The sequence below is a fragment of the Narcine bancroftii genome, chromosome 7 (genome assembly GCF_036971445.1).
Source record: "Narcine bancroftii isolate sNarBan1 chromosome 7, sNarBan1.hap1, whole genome shotgun sequence".
Taxonomy (NCBI): domain Eukaryota; kingdom Metazoa; phylum Chordata; class Chondrichthyes; order Torpediniformes; family Narcinidae; genus Narcine; species Narcine bancroftii.
Genome location: NC_091475.1, coordinates 39,889,287 through 39,904,818, shown reverse-complemented (window position 1 = coordinate 39,904,818; position 15,532 = coordinate 39,889,287). Strand labels below are relative to the sequence as shown.

Sequence of the window (15,532 nt, the reverse complement as noted above, 5' to 3'; positions counted from 1 at the left end):
GATTAAAAAAAGGATTACATCACACTGAAATTAGTGAGTTCTGCTCAAATTGAACTCATTTAATGTGGATAAAAAGTTTAAAGTTTATTTGTCATAAAATACCTAGTGCAGTGAGAAGGGTTCTTCTGTGAATAGATCGATAGATTATCTCTAACATATATAGCTGTGTAAAGAGCACAATTTATAGGGCATAGGATTGCAATGAAATTTGAAAAGTGTTAGAGCGCAGGGAGACAAAGTAGAACAGTTGTAAATTATAAGAAAAGAGCATCTGGTGAGAATTTCACTATGCTTCACCATGGCTATCTTTAACATCCACTGGAACTTTTATTTTAAAAATAATGATGTCATTGGCCATCCTTAAAAATCAAGGGGCCTGTAGACAACTGATTGCAGTTTACAGACCCCTTGATCTGTGACATTAATGCTACAACTGATTGCAGAGGAATAGGAAGGTTTTATAGACTAAAAGCTGGGATAGATGGGTTATCTTGTGAGGTAAGCCTACACAGACCAGGCCTTGTGTGCACTGAAATTTAAGATATTGAGATGGGACTTGAGTGAAATACCTAAGAGCCTGTAGTGTCATGACAGAATGGATGCTGAGTGTATTTTTCCTCTTTTGAGAGATTCTAGAACTGGGGAGGGGACAATGTTTAAAAATTTTTAAAAATCATCCATTTAAGATTCAGATGAGAAATTTTATTTTATTTCTTTCAGAGGGTTGTGGGTCTTTGGAACTCTCTTCCTCAAAGAGGGGTGGAAGCAAAGTTTTGAAATATTTTTAAGGCAGAGTTAGATTCCTGATAAGCAGTGTGGTGAAAGGTAACTGTAGATAATGAGAATACAGATTTGAAATCATAATTTGAGTTAAGGAGCAGGCTTGAAGGGGGTGAGTGGTTTACTCCTATTCCTAATACTTTTGTCTGTTTGTAGGCTGTCATGAAGAACTGATCTACTTCCTGAGTCAGTGGGGAACTGATGAGCTGCTACCTGCCCACCCAGCATTTGTGTCTGTGAAAGGTACAGGTGAAGTTTTAATGCTCATAAAGGGGAACTATCCAGTATAGGAAATTCATAATATTTATGTGACTTTCAGTTGGTTTTTAGTACTTTATGCAGTGCCCATTGAATGTATCAAAAATATATTCATCCAATTTTTAGGCAAATGAATCTAATTTTATCAAAATTATTCAAGCTTTGAACAGCATGTAGAAAAATAGATTGGAGGTCAATCCACAGAACGATAAGAGTGGCAGAGAGGATCACTGGAGTCTCTCCCCACCCCCACCCCGACGTGATCTACCAGAATCATTGTCTGAAGAGGGCACACAAAATCATTGAGGACCCCTTCCACCCCACACACAGCATCTTTCAGGTGTGCCCGTCAGGAAACAGATACAGGAGTATCAGAGCCAGCACCACTAGACTGAGAAGCAGCTTCTTCCCACAAGCAGTGAGAATAACCAAAGGAACGGCTCACACTAACCATCCGGGACTCTCATAATTACAAAACAAAATCCATTTATTTGTATATATGAATACAGCACTTGTCCTGCATATGTATTGTTTGTGTATTAGTCTGGCTGTGTGCCTCCATGTTTTGCACTGAGGACTGGAGAATGCTGTTTCGTTGGGATGTACTTGTGGAATTAGATGACAATAAACTTGACTCTTTAGCAACCAGACATTTTTTCCTGAGGAAGTATGAGTTTTGTAAGAGCATGGACTTATTCAAGAATATTCTTTGGCTTCTTTCGGCTTACTCTGTGAAGTTCAGACATCCCATCATTGACAGGATATAGAGGACATGGCCTCAAGGTTTGAGGGAGTAGGTTTAGGAGAGAGATAAGGAAGAGCAGCTTTTTACAGAGGGTGGAGAATCTGAGGAATTCTCTGCCCTGGGAAGTAGAGGAGGCTATCCCATTGAATATGCAGATAGATAGCTTTTTGCAAAATAGGGGAACTAAGAATTGTGGGGAAAGACAAATAGGTGGAGCTGAATCCATGGCCAGATCAGTCATGATCTTGTTCATTAGTGGAGCAGGAAAAGTGGACCGCATGGCCTCCTCCTGCTCCTATTTCTTATGAAGGATATACGAATGATGGTTGCCTGGAATGATCGGTCGTAGCCAAAAAGGGCAAGATCAAATATCACAGAACGCAAATGGAGCATTAGAAGAAACAATCCAAATATTTTTAATCCTTGGCTCATTCTTGCAGATTTCTTTCTCAAGAACGTATCCAATTCCATGCACACTTCAAAATATTGGTAAAACATTTTCTTTACTTTTTGGTAGGTTGGTAATGAGGTGTTAAGAGGAGAGGACTGTGCTGGAAGAGTGATTTTATTTTGGCAGGGAATAATTTTCCATACACCTAGGGCCAAACATAGCAGAGCTATAATTTTCTCCCAATATCAGAAAGCACAATTATGGATTATTGAGTAATAATGAAAAAAAATCAGTGAGTAAATAGCAAGAGCTATTTACGAATTGTTTTTTTTTTGTGTGAGGTTCATTCAGGAGCATGATAGCTGCAGGGAATAAAGCGACTTTAAGCCTGCTAGTGTCCAACTTCACACACTTCAAAGTTCTTTCCCTAGGGAGGAGGGAGCAGTGATTGTGTCCGGGATGTAATGGGTCCTACAGTATGTTGGCTTCCTTTCTTTGGTAGTGAGAGATGCAGATGAATGTGATCGGGAATGGGCTAGTTGGGGAGGTGGTCATGAGGGATTAGTCAATGAGCTGATGTGACCAGAGGGACTGTTATTATAAATAATTTGATATATACCTTCACTTATTTGATTGATTGCAGACAAGTTAACTAAATTGTACCATATTCCTTTTAACCATACCCGTAAAAGACATTTTGTTTCTACTGTAAAATATTTGGTGATCAAAAATACAACAAAATGGTGGAGGAACTCTGCAAGTCAGGCACCATCCATGGTGAGAAATGGACAGTTGATGTTTCTGCTCAAAATCCTGCTTCAGGTCCGAAAATGGAGAGGCAGTATTAAAGGAGGAAGTGGTAAGTGGAAGTGAAGCATGGAGAGATAGAGCCAGATGGCAGCTGAAGGGATGGAGTTGGAATATAAGAGACAAGTGAGTGAGAGGTGGATTTAGACTAAGGGAAAAAAGACAGATGGAGCCAGAAGGGGGGAAGAGATGGTGAAGGTGGAGACAGCTATTGAAGGAAGGAGATAGAAGTGACCATATAAGGGGGAGGGAAAGGGTGTTGAGAAGGGAGAGAAGATGGGGATGGGAAAGGAACTGGGTTACAGGGGGTGGAAGGAAGAGGGTATGTGAGAAGATAGAGGTAGATAAGGTGGGAGAGAGAAGGTAATATTGGGAAAGTGGATTACTTGAAATTGAATTCAGCTGAATGGCCTTCTCCTGCTTTGAACCATTACACATTTTTTGAAACACTTTGCATATCTTTCCTTCTAAATCTATTAATGTAAAAGTGCCGCATCACACAATACTCTATTATCCAAGCAATAAAACAGATTTGAAAACCACAAAACTACCAATGATCACCAGAACCCACCAGATTCATCAATGTCAAGTAGGGAAGGAAATTGAGTGTTGTTTCACCCTCTGACCCATATCTAACTCTGATCTGACTCCATCTGACTCCAGACCACTGCAATGCATTTGACTTCTCCAAACGATCAGATGCTGTGTCTTATAATGACCGATGTTAAGAGAGAACTAGGCAAAGTCGACCCAAGGAAAGCTGCTGAACTGGATAACATTCCCGGCAGAGTGCTCAGGGGTTGTGCTGTTCAGCTAGCAGATGTTCTCACCGACATCTTTAACATCTCTCTGAGAAGTGCTGTAGTCCCAATGTGCTTCAAAGCTGCCACCTTTGTCCCTGTGCCAAAGAAGTTGTCCGTGTCCTCAGTGATTACCGCCCTGTCGCATTCACATTCATTGTCATGAAGTGCTTCGAGAGGCTTGTCATGAGCACATCAAACTCCTGCTGCCCCCTTCACTGGACCCCCTGCAGTTCGTAAATTGATCCAACTGCTCCATGGACAATGCTATTGCCACTACCCTCCATCTAGCCCTCACCCACCTGGAAAATAAAGATCCGTATGTTCAAATGCTATTTATTGACTTCAGTTCGGCATTCAACATGATCATACCCCAGGACCTGTTAAGGAATTTGGGCCTGCTGGGCCTAAACACCTCCCTCGGCAATTGGATTCATGACTTCCTGACAGGGAGACCACAGGCAGTCCGGATTGGAAACAGCACCTCCAAAACTATCACACTGAGCAATCCACTGCTGTTCGCTCTGCTGACCCACAATTGTGCAGCCAAACACAGCTCAAACCACATCATCAAGTTGCTGAAGACACGACCATGGTGGGCCTTTTCAGTAAGATCGAAGACAAACAACCTTTATCTGAGTGTTAAAAAATCAAAAGAGATGGTTGTTAACTGCAGGAGGGCCCACGGAGATCACGCTCCCCTGACCATTGACGGCTCTATCGTTGAGGTCGTCAAAAGTATCAAATTCCTTGGAATGCACCTGGTGGAGAATCTCACCTAGCCCCTTAACACCAGCTCCATAGCATTAGCCAAGAAAGCCTAGCAGCGCCTCTACTTCCTGCGAAAGCTGAGGAAAGTGCATCTCCCACTCTCCATCCTCACCACATTCTACAGGGGATGTATTAAGAGCTTCCTGTGCAACTGTATCACTGCCTGGATTGGAAGCTGTACAACCCTTGGATGGTAAAGCCAGCGGAAAAGGCCATTGGAGAACCTCTTCCCAGCATGAAGGACATCTACTACACTCGATGCAGGTGGAAACCAATAAATATTGTGAAAGACTCCACACATCCCGGATGTAAACTGTTCTCCCTTCTACTATCTGGTAGGAGGTACCATAGCACTTGGGCCTTTTTCTCCCCCAAGCCATCAGGCTCCTGAACTCCCAGTACAGATGTGGATAGTGTACTGTGGATTTTCAGTGTGTACATCTTAATACCTTAATATTTTAACGTGTTAACTGCTTTCCTAACGTATCTAGGAGGAGGGTTAGTAGCTTCAAGAAATGCTGTTTCGTCCTACTGTGCGAGCATGGTATGAATGATAAATAAAGTTGACTTGACTTGACTTTGAACACCTCTCTGTAATAGCGCACTAACCCACCCAATTTTGGAGGCATAGTCAATGACTGGCCCATCTCTTGAATAAAGGAAATCTTTGCCTCATGGGGGTGAATTTTATTTCTTTAAAAGTACAAAAGCTCTTCATTGGAAGCAAACACAGCAACCATTTTGAGCCCCCAAAGTTCATAGAACTAGGTTTGGCTCTACCCTCACAGTGTCTTGTGGCCTTGAGGCTTACTCCTCATTTGAACTGAGACCTCATTGTGTTGCTGAAGGAACACTTCATTTTTTAGGTTCTCAACTCTTGGATGCTAGGTTAAACCAAAGCCCTATTTGTATTGTTAAATGAATGTATAAGATCCCTTAGAGAAGACATTCCCCTGTTAACTAGTTGGGCAGGACCAGTTACCTAGCCATTCATCTCATCGCTCATTGAGGGAGCTTGCTGTGCACAAACTTCTGCCACTTCTTCCTGGAATTCCACCAGTGGCCACACTTCAGCATCCATGCCATCAAGCAGTGGTGAAGTTAGGGAAGGTACTGTCGGACATGGGTTGGCGGATGTCACGGGAATGTTAACCTGTGAGGTTTAGGCCAAGGAGGAATTTATTTTTGAAAGAATGTAATAGATAAGAATAGACCAAGGTCCAACAATAATGAAGTTACTGACAACGATGGTGATGAATTTCTACCAAAAAAGTCTCAATGTAACCAGTTGCAATGGGAGGGATCCCTCAATTTTGAAGAGTTTAGGTCCCAAGCTCATTCTTCCTCTGTGCACCCCACTTACCACATACTATGGCTTAAATAACTTTTAAATTGAATACCAAAATAATAATTATTTTTGAACAAAATGAGTAGGGTTAAACCTGAATGAATCAAGGTTGCAAGCTTGGTCCATCTACCCAGGAGTCCATTCCATTTGCTGACCATTCACTCACTGCAGATTTATCCCATTCACCTCTCTGGTTCTACTGCTCCAACTTGCTGGGGTCTATTATATCCCTTCTTATTGATGGTTCTATTATGTCCCTTCTCAACCTGGTGATTCTGGCTCTGATATTCTTGTATCTCTTTCTTGATGGGAGGAGCTGGAAGATGCTGTGTATGTGCGGCACTAGGGGTCTTCACTGATTTTGCTCTTTAGTCAACAATCCCAGTAAATCATGTCAATGATGGGGTTGGGGGTGGGGGGAAGATCCCAGTGATCCTCTTTGCTCTTCTTATGGTCCTGTGGATTAACTCCCAATCTGATCCTCTATAGCAAATGAGCAACTGTACCATACTGTGATGCAGCTAGCCAGGATGCTCTCGATCAAGGTCCTGTAGAAAGTTAACATGATGGTGCATGACTCTCATTTTTTCATTCATTAAAAACATAATCAAACTCAGGATCTGAGACCCTTCATCCATTTGCAACTGGATGCTTGATTTTTCTATCAACAGACCTCAATCAGTATGGACCGCCAACGTGACCTTGTCCTCACTAACCATCAACATGGGCACCACAGAGCTGCATGCTTAGTCCTCTGCTCTTTTTCCTCTATAGCTAAATTTGGCTTCAATACAATCTGATGATGCCAGTATCGTTAGCTGAAAAACGGGTAATAATGAGTCAGGATATAGGTCGGAGATTGGGTTAGGAGGGTTAGTAGCTTCAAGTTTCTGGAAGTCAACATATTGGAGGATCTCTCCTGGGATCAGCACATCTAGGCAAGCATGAAGAAGCACACCACTGCCTCTATTTTCTAAGAAGTCTGAGGAGATTTTTCACATTGTTGAATACTCAATTAAACTTCTACAGGAATACTGTGCAAAATGTACAAACTGATTGCATCATAGCCCAGGTTGGAATCTTGAGTGCTCAGGCATTTAGAAAGCTGCAGAAAGTCACAAACATAGCCAAACTTATCATGGGCACCTACCTCTCATCCATTGAAGACATTTATTTGAGACACTGCCTCAAAAAAGTAATCAACATAATAAGGGATTCCTATCATCCTGGTTACACACACTTCTCACTGCAACCTTCAGGCAGAGGGCACAGAAGCCTAAAGCCTAAAGGTTCAACAACAGATTTTTTTTCCCAACAGCTATCAAGCTCTCGAACCTTCTGATATTATCCTAATCATAAACTATTCCAGGTCCACCATAGACCTGTCTGTAGAACTAAAGCATCATTATTTTTCTTGCATGACTGCAACTGTGAATATTTATCCTTTTATATTTATTATCTCTTTTTTCTATCCTGGCACTTCGTTGTGATTTGATTTATTCTATTGTAGTTACATACCTGTGTGGCTGCAGCAATAAGAATTTTGATGCTTCTGTACAAAATACTTTTTCTTTGGCTTGGCTTCGCGGACAAAGATTTATGGAGGAGTAATGTCCACGTCAGCTGCGGGCTCGTTTGTGGCTGACAAGTCCGATGCGAGACAGGCAGACACGGTTGCAGCGGTTGCAAGGGAAAATTGGTTGGTTGGGGTTGGGTGTTGGGTTTTTCCTCCTTTGACTTTTGTCAGTGAGGTGGGCTCTGCGGTCTTCTTCAAAGGAGGTTGCTGCCCGCCGAACTGTGAGGCGCCAAGATGCACGGTTTGAGGCGATATCAGCCCACTGGCGATGGTCAATGTGGCAGGCACCAAGAGATTTCTTTAGGCAGTCCTTACATATGTGACATTAAACTTTCATCTCATTACCTTATTCACTCATTGAACACAAATCAGAAACGTGCTAGAGAAACTCAGCAGATCAATCACACAGCATCCGTAGAAGTAAAAAGCAATCAATTTTTCAGGCCTAAATCAGCTGCTTGACCTGCTGAGTGTTTCCAGCACTTGTGTGTATTTGCACTCAACCCCAGCATCCTCAGCTTTCCTTGTTTAACATCATTCATTGAACATGATGCATACATCCAATTAGTTCTCAGATGTACCAATAGATGGAGTATTCTGACTAGCAGCAGAAATAGAAAGATGGATCATCTCGCTACCTAAATGAGCAAAGTATCCATTTTAAACAAAGAACCAAAACTTGTATCAAATGTACACTTTGGCTGAGACTTCATTCAGGTTTGGTGGATTGTATAGAAAGCCCTGTTGGTTGTGCCATTATTGGGGTGCAAGAGCTCCAGCTTTTGTCTGGAAAGGTCAGGTGACTGATACTGGTGACTGTACATACCTTCTAAGTGTCTTTGGTGGGAGATTGACAGAAAACCCATTGGCACCCTCTTCTACACCCATCTAATCTCCAAGTTGAAAATAGTGAAAATCAGGCAATTCTACCCTTTTGAAACATTTTTCTTTGGTTCATCTGATCTCCCTTCAGATTACCATATAACTAATTATTGTAGCTTTATAGTTGAGAGACATTTTGTTACGTTGTGGTTGTTATTGATGAGTTAGTGAGATGTTATCATCTTCTCATTGGCTCCATAAGGCAGAATGACTTTGAAGTGATTGCCTGATTATTTTTTATGTGTGGAACATATATTACATTCTGAATGTCACCAAACAGAGATTAACCGGCAATTTATCTGATTTGGTTGCGGAATCTTGCTTTTTCCCCACAATAGTGACCACTCCTCAGTGAGGATGACTGATTGGTGATAAAGTGTTCCAGTGTCTAGTGTCTGGAATGGTACTGTTTCTGAAGTATGTACATTCTCTAAATGGCTGACAATTACATGCTGTCTACTAATATCCATTTGTCACTTGATTCTGTCCATGGTTGAGGGACCTTATAGTGGGATATGAAGGGTAGGTGAGAGGAACAAAACTGCCTGATGGTTTGGTTCTAACCATTGCATGCAAATAATGCCTTTCCATGAGAGATAGCTCACCACCAATTCAGTGAAACATCCACCAACTGTAATTGCCACACTCGTTCTCAATCAGAGTTTGCACAGCATGAAAGCTTGACCAAACACAGGATAAGGATTTTTTTTAAATGATGTCTCAGGTAAAACCAACACAGTTGACTTTCAATAACTTCCATGGGGATTTCACAGGATAATTGTGGCTCTTCTGCAATGAGTTAATGCAAAGTTATTAATCAGGGATCTCAAATCAAACTCAGAATGGAGACATGCACACATTGAGCAATCAAATCAGGGCAGCTCACTTAAACCATACAAACAAATGTTATCTCCAAAATCTCAGTTTTGTTAACTTTGCCCAATGAGTAACTTACTTTTGTGCAACAGCTGCAAATCTAATATCTTTTAGATGCATATACAATTTTGCTGCTATTATACAGGACTATTTTTGTGATCTGGAGTTGTTTAGCACCAGCCTGTCTCCTTCTGATGACATTAGTTGATAGCTTTATCAGGGAAAACATCATACCCACAAGAGCACCACATGAAGAATACCCACTCCCTGATTTATTAATGCTGAAATACAACAATGACTTCATCTTGTTTGCACAGCTTTCTATAAATGCTGCATGGGCTCACAGACCATCGTTTGAGATAAATATAGAATCAGAGGGTCATAGAGCATGGAAACAAGCCTTTCAGCATAACTTGACCACACCAACCAAACTGTCCCACCACACCAGTCTAACCTGCCTGCTTAGGGCCTATATCCCTCTAAATCTATCCTATCCAATTTTTTCTTAAACATTGTAATAGTACCTGCCTCAACCACCTCCTCTGGCAGCCCCTTTCATACACTCACCATCCTCTGCATAAAAAAGTTACCCTACAGGGTAATGTTAAACCTCTCTTCCCTCACCTTAAACCTATGTCCTTTGGTTACTGATTCCCCTACTCTGGCCAAAAGGCTCTGTGTTTACCCGATCTATTCCTCTTGTGATTTTGGATCTTCTGCACTCTAAGGCCCCCAAGTTCTCGAATGTCCTCATAAATATCCTCTGCACTCTCTACAGCTTGACAATATCGTTCATGAAGCATGGTGACCAAAACTGAACACAATACTGTACTCCAAATGGGGCCTCACCAACATATTATATAACTATAATATGACCTTCCAACTTCAAAACTTAATTCTCTAATTGATAAAGCCTAATGTGCCAAAAGTCTTTTTGACTACCCTATCTATCTCTGAAGCCACTTTCAAGTTACAGGTGCATAACCTTTTATCTTGGATTCCGAAAACCGGCAACCTCCAAAAAGGCACTTTTTTTGGTAATAAAAATGCCCAAACACCTCGCTCCTAGCTCCCTTTGTCCATCCTCCCACCCCTCCCCTGGCCATCCTTTAGTCACCCCTTGGTCACCCCTGTACCCAGGCATCCATCCATACATCGGTCGCCCCTTTCCATTCATCTGTCACCCCAGCCATCCATCATCACCCCTCCGCCGACCATCCATCCCCCCAATCTAACTCCCAACATGGCAGAGGGGTGCAGTGCTGTGAGCTCAGAGTTCACTCGCAGCAGCGGCTAGCAACAGTTAATGGGGGAGCAATATCTTTGTAACCCATAATTCCCCATGCATCTGGAACGTCTCTGCCAGTGCCAGAGTGGTTCCAGTTGCCTGATGGATTATGGGTAAGGAAGACAGCCATTTTTCCCACATTGAGCCAGCCACTGCTTGCTTCTCTCCCACCAGGTTCACAGGACCGAGAGTCACCTTTCCAATGAAGGTAAGAGAGGGCGGGGATGGGGATGGCGGCAGGGATGGGGATGGGGGTCTGAGCCAGTTTAATTTTGAAGTTTTACTTTAAAATTTAAAAAAAATGCAAGTGATATTATGGTCTTTATTTATCTAAATTAATTTAATGCCCCACACCCCCTGTTTTGTGCGATTTTGAAACATTGCATTTGTTTAAAGGGACCGCCATTTTAAAATGATTCCGAAATCTGGAAATTTCCGAACAAAGATAGGTGTCTTGTCCCAATGATCACAGATGAAAGGTTAGGCATCGGTACTGTGTACTTGTACCTCTGGATCCCCCTGTTCTATAACATCCTGCCCATTGTTAGATTCTCAAAATGTAACATCTCACATTTGTCTATTTCATATTCCATCAACCATTTCACTGCCCACCCAGCCAGCCGATCAACAGCCTGCTGTAATCTTTGGAAACTATAGTCACTTTCTATAATACCAGACACTTTATAGTGCATTACGAGCATCCGTTTCATTTAGTGTGAACATCACTTTAAGGGCTAGTACAGGCTGAAACCATTCACAGCTGTGGAGAGACTGGGTGGAAATAGCTACTTTGGAGACACTGGGACACAGGTGGTGAGAGAGTCATGTGTGTGGAACACAGAAGGAACAGCACATTATTGACCAGTGGCCATCTAGTACAGACTACAACCATATAAATGAATTAATAAATATAGTGTTTTGAAAGAAAAATTATAACATTGCCTTGGTGAATTTCCATTGCTGTTGGTCTGTGATGTAACAACTTGGGACCTCGTCCAAGATCTGACCAAAATTGGAATATATTTATTGATTTTCAATTTTAGTGATTAAAATTTCCTTTTTGATAGCCAATTAAAAAGCTTGTGGGTGTGTGGGGAAACAACAGTTTTTAAAATCACTATCCTCTGTGGGGTTGCAGAGGGCAATAAACGATGATTGGTGGTCATTGCCCAAAAGTAGGGACTTTTTGCGATAAAACCGTCTATGATAAAGGCGGCGATCTGGAGAATTGTAATGAAAACTTATATAGCAGTGGGGAAGTTCAGAGAGGAGGAGTTAGAACAGTTTCCCGAGAGTAATGGTCACTGTTGGAACAGATTGAGTTAGAGAAACGTAGATTTGAGGAAGCAGAGAAGCAAAGGCAGTTTGAGAGAGAGAAGATGAAAAACGAAATTCTACCTTCTGGTCCTACTGAGAGGTGTGTGACTGGTAGGGAGGTTAGGTTAGTTCCTCCATCTGATGAGGCTGAGATTGATAAATACTTCCAGAATTTCGAGAAAGTTGCTGAGAGTTTAAAGTGGTCACAAGACCATTGGTCCCTCTTGTTACAAAGTGTGATTGAGGGGAAAGCCCAGCAGACTTACTCTCCCCTTACAACTGATCAAGCTGCTGATTATGAGACTGTAAAACAAGCCGTGCTTAAAGCTTATGAATTGGTTCCAGAAGCTTATAGGAAAAAAATTCAGGAATTTGAGGAAATTGGTGAACCAGTCTTGTATGGATTTTGCATATGAAAAAACTGTGTGCTTTGACCGACGATACACATCACAATTAAAATGTGTGTTCGTAATGACATAAGAGCATATTTATATGAAAAGGGAATGGACATGATGGAACATGGAATACGAAAATGCAGAGTTGTATTCCCTTGGAGAAAATCATGTACAATTTAAGGAGGAAATATGACACATTCATTAGAGTGTGGCAACCTTATCTGAAACACATAGGTACATCCCTTTGGAATAAAGGAAAGGAAGCAATCCATCCCAGCAGGGAAATGATTGGGGTCAAGGAAATTGGACATGGTGCAGATGATGTGCTCTTGTTTTTTTTTTTGTCCCTTACCCCTTTTTATTTAAATACCTGGCGTTTTTTTTTCAGTTTTTTGCAAGAGTTGTTGACCTCAATGGTATTTCTGGTGTTAAACTTGAGTGTAAAAATTTTTTGTTATAGCGGGGCAGAACAAAGTGAAGTGAGAGATAAGGCTCTCTCTGATGATGAAATTAAGAAAGTGCCAGTTGGCTATTAATTCATGTTGTTGAAATTAATGGGTTAATGAGGATGTGCAGTTGAATTTTGTTAGATTATGTTTTAAAGTTTAAAGATCGTTTGCAGAAACACTGTAAATTAGCTCAAGAGAATTTGAAAACAACTCAGGACAAAGTAAAGATCTGGTATGATAAAAAGGATAGGGTGAGAACTTTTAAATTGGAGGATAAAGTGTTAATCCTTTTCCCAACAAATTCAAATTGCCTTAGGGATAAATTTTCAGGCCCTAATGAGATAGAGTCAAAGGTGAATGAAGTCAGCTATGTGGTTAGAACACCTGATAGGAGACGTAAAACATAAGAGTTGTCATGTCAATATGTTAAAATCTTATTTGAGAACTTGGCTTTTTAGCAAGGAACAGCCTTCACCAACAGTATTGATAGAACAAAGGAGTCTAGGGACCACAACATGGTACAAGCTGACTCGTGTGAGGGTCACTTCAAATAAAACATTGTCCCAGTTTGTCTGCCTAATTCGATTGTTTAGCAGAATTTGGATGTTAAGTTGGCTCATCTTCAGACCCGGGAAAAGGAGCAAATGAAAAATCTACTTTTAAAATTTAGACATGCCTGAGAACCCCAATAGCGTATCATGATGTTGATGTTGGAGATGCAAAATCTATCAAACAACATCCATGTCGAATGAATGTTGAAAAGTGCAGACTGGTAGAACAAGAGATTGAATATATGTTGAAGAATGATATTATTAGACATTCTACCTCAAAATTGGAGTTCACCTTATGTCCTAAACCAGATGGAACTGTTAGATTTTTCACTGATTATAGAAAAGTGAATACAGTAACAAAGACAGATGCTTACCCTATCCCTAGGGTGGATGATTGTGAAGACAAAGTTGGAATAGCTAGGTTTCCTACGAAGATGGACTTATTAAAAGGTGTGCTCCCTTAACAGACAGAGGTATGGGAAATTTCTGCATTTGTGAACATGTCAGGGTTACATAAGTACAATATTTTACCATTTGGAATGAAAAATGCGCCAGGGACATTCCAAAGAATGATTAATTCTGTTATTCAAGGTTTAGAGCATACAGATGCTTATATTGATGATTTGGTTATAGGGAATGACACCTGGGAAGAACATATCTCTTAGTTAGAGAAATTGACAAACTTTCAAAAGCAAACCTTACTGTTAATTTAGCTAAAAGTGAATTTGGCCATGCTCCTGTGACTTATCTTGGTTATGTTATTGGTCAAAGCAAGCTGGCACCTGGTCAGGCGAAAGTTCAGATGATTTATGAGTTAGGAGGTTTTTGGTATTATTGAAATTATATAAAAATTTTGCTGATATTGCCCTTCTTTTGACTAACCTTCTGAAGAAGAGTGAAAAGTTTGTTTTGACAGAACTTTGTCAGGAAGCATTTGATAAACTGAAAGCCATTTTATGTCACCAGCCTGTGCTTAAGTTACCTGACTTTGAGAAGCCATTTTCTTTAGCAGTAGATGCTAATGCTGAAACTGCAGGAGCAGTGTTATTACAAAAGAACGGTCGTAATGATAGTGTCCATCCAATGGCTTACTTCTCCAAGAAATTCAATGAACAGCAAAAGAATTATTCTACTATCTTTCTTTCTTTCTTTTTCTTTCTTTTGGCTTGGCTTCGCGGACGAAGATTTATGGAGGGGGTAAAAAGTCCACGTCAGCTGCAGGCTCGTTTGTGGCTGACAAGTCCGATGCGGGACAGGCAGACACGATTGCAGCGGTTGCAGGGGAAAATTGGTTGGTTGGGGTTGGGTGTTGGGTTTTTCCTCCTTTGCCTTTTGTCAGTGAGGTGGGCTCTGCGGTCTTCTTCAAAGGAGGTTGCTGCCCGCCAAACTGTGAGGCGCCAAGATGCACGGTTTGAGGCGTTATCAGCCCACTGGCGGTGGTCAATGTGGCAGGCACCAAGAGATTTCTTTAGGCAGTCCTTGTACCTTTTCTTTGGTGCACCTCTGTCACGGTGGCCAGTGGAGAGCTCGCCATATAACACGATCTTGGGAAGGCGATGGTCCTCCATTCTGGAGACGTGACCCATCCAGCGCAGCTGGATCTTCAGCAGCGTGGACTCGATGCTGTCGACCTCTGCCATCTCGAGTACTTCGACATTAGGGATGTAAGCGCTCCAATGGATGTTGAGGATGGAGCGGAGACAACGCTGGTGGAAGCGTTCTAGGAGCCGTAGGTGGTGCCGGTAGAGGACCCATGATTCGGAGCCGAACAGGAGTGTGGGTATGACAACGGCTCTGTATACGCTTATCTTTGTGAGGTTTTTCAGTTGGTTGTTTTTCCAGACTCTTTTGTGTAGTCTTCCAAAGGCGCTATTTGCCTTGGCGAGTCTGTTGTCTATCTCATTGTCGATCCTTGCATCTGATGAAATGGTGCAGCCGAGATAGGTAAACTGGTTGACCGTTTTGAGTTTTGTGTGCCCGATGGAGATGTGGGGGGGCTGGTAATCATGGTGGGGAGCTGGCTGATGGAGGACCTCAGTTTTCTTCAGGCTGACTTCCAGGCCAAACATTTTGGCAGTTTCCGCAAAGCAGGACGTCAAGCGCTGAAGAGCTGGCTCTGAATGGGCAACTAAAGCGGCATCGTCTGCAAAGAGTAGTTCACGGACAAGTTTCTCTTGTGTCTTGGTGTGAGCTTGCAGGCGCCTCAGATTGAAGAGACTGCCATCCGTGCGGTACCGGATGTAAACAGCGTCTTCATTGTTGGGGTCTTTCATGGCTTGGTTCAGCATCATGCTGAAG

At 41.9% G+C, this 15,532-nt stretch overlaps 2 long non-coding RNA genes across 19 annotated transcripts in view; one reads left to right on the top strand and one right to left on the bottom strand.

The window, feature by feature from the left end:
• The window catches only part of LOC138738794 (uncharacterized), a 321,374-nt gene that overhangs the window by 26,097 nt on the left and 279,745 nt on the right, over positions 1-15,532 (bottom strand). The gene's annotated exons all lie outside the window — the stretch shown is intronic.
• Positions 1-15,532, top strand: part of LOC138738795 (uncharacterized) — a 51,948-nt gene that overhangs the window by 5,368 nt on the left and 31,048 nt on the right. For all 3 annotated transcript variants that reach the window (XR_011341768.1, XR_011341766.1, XR_011341767.1), the window contains 2 exons: positions 937-1,023; positions 10,697-10,730. This is a non-coding gene — a long non-coding RNA (uncharacterized lncRNA). The remainder of the gene's footprint in view (positions 1-936; positions 1,024-10,696; positions 10,731-15,532) is intronic.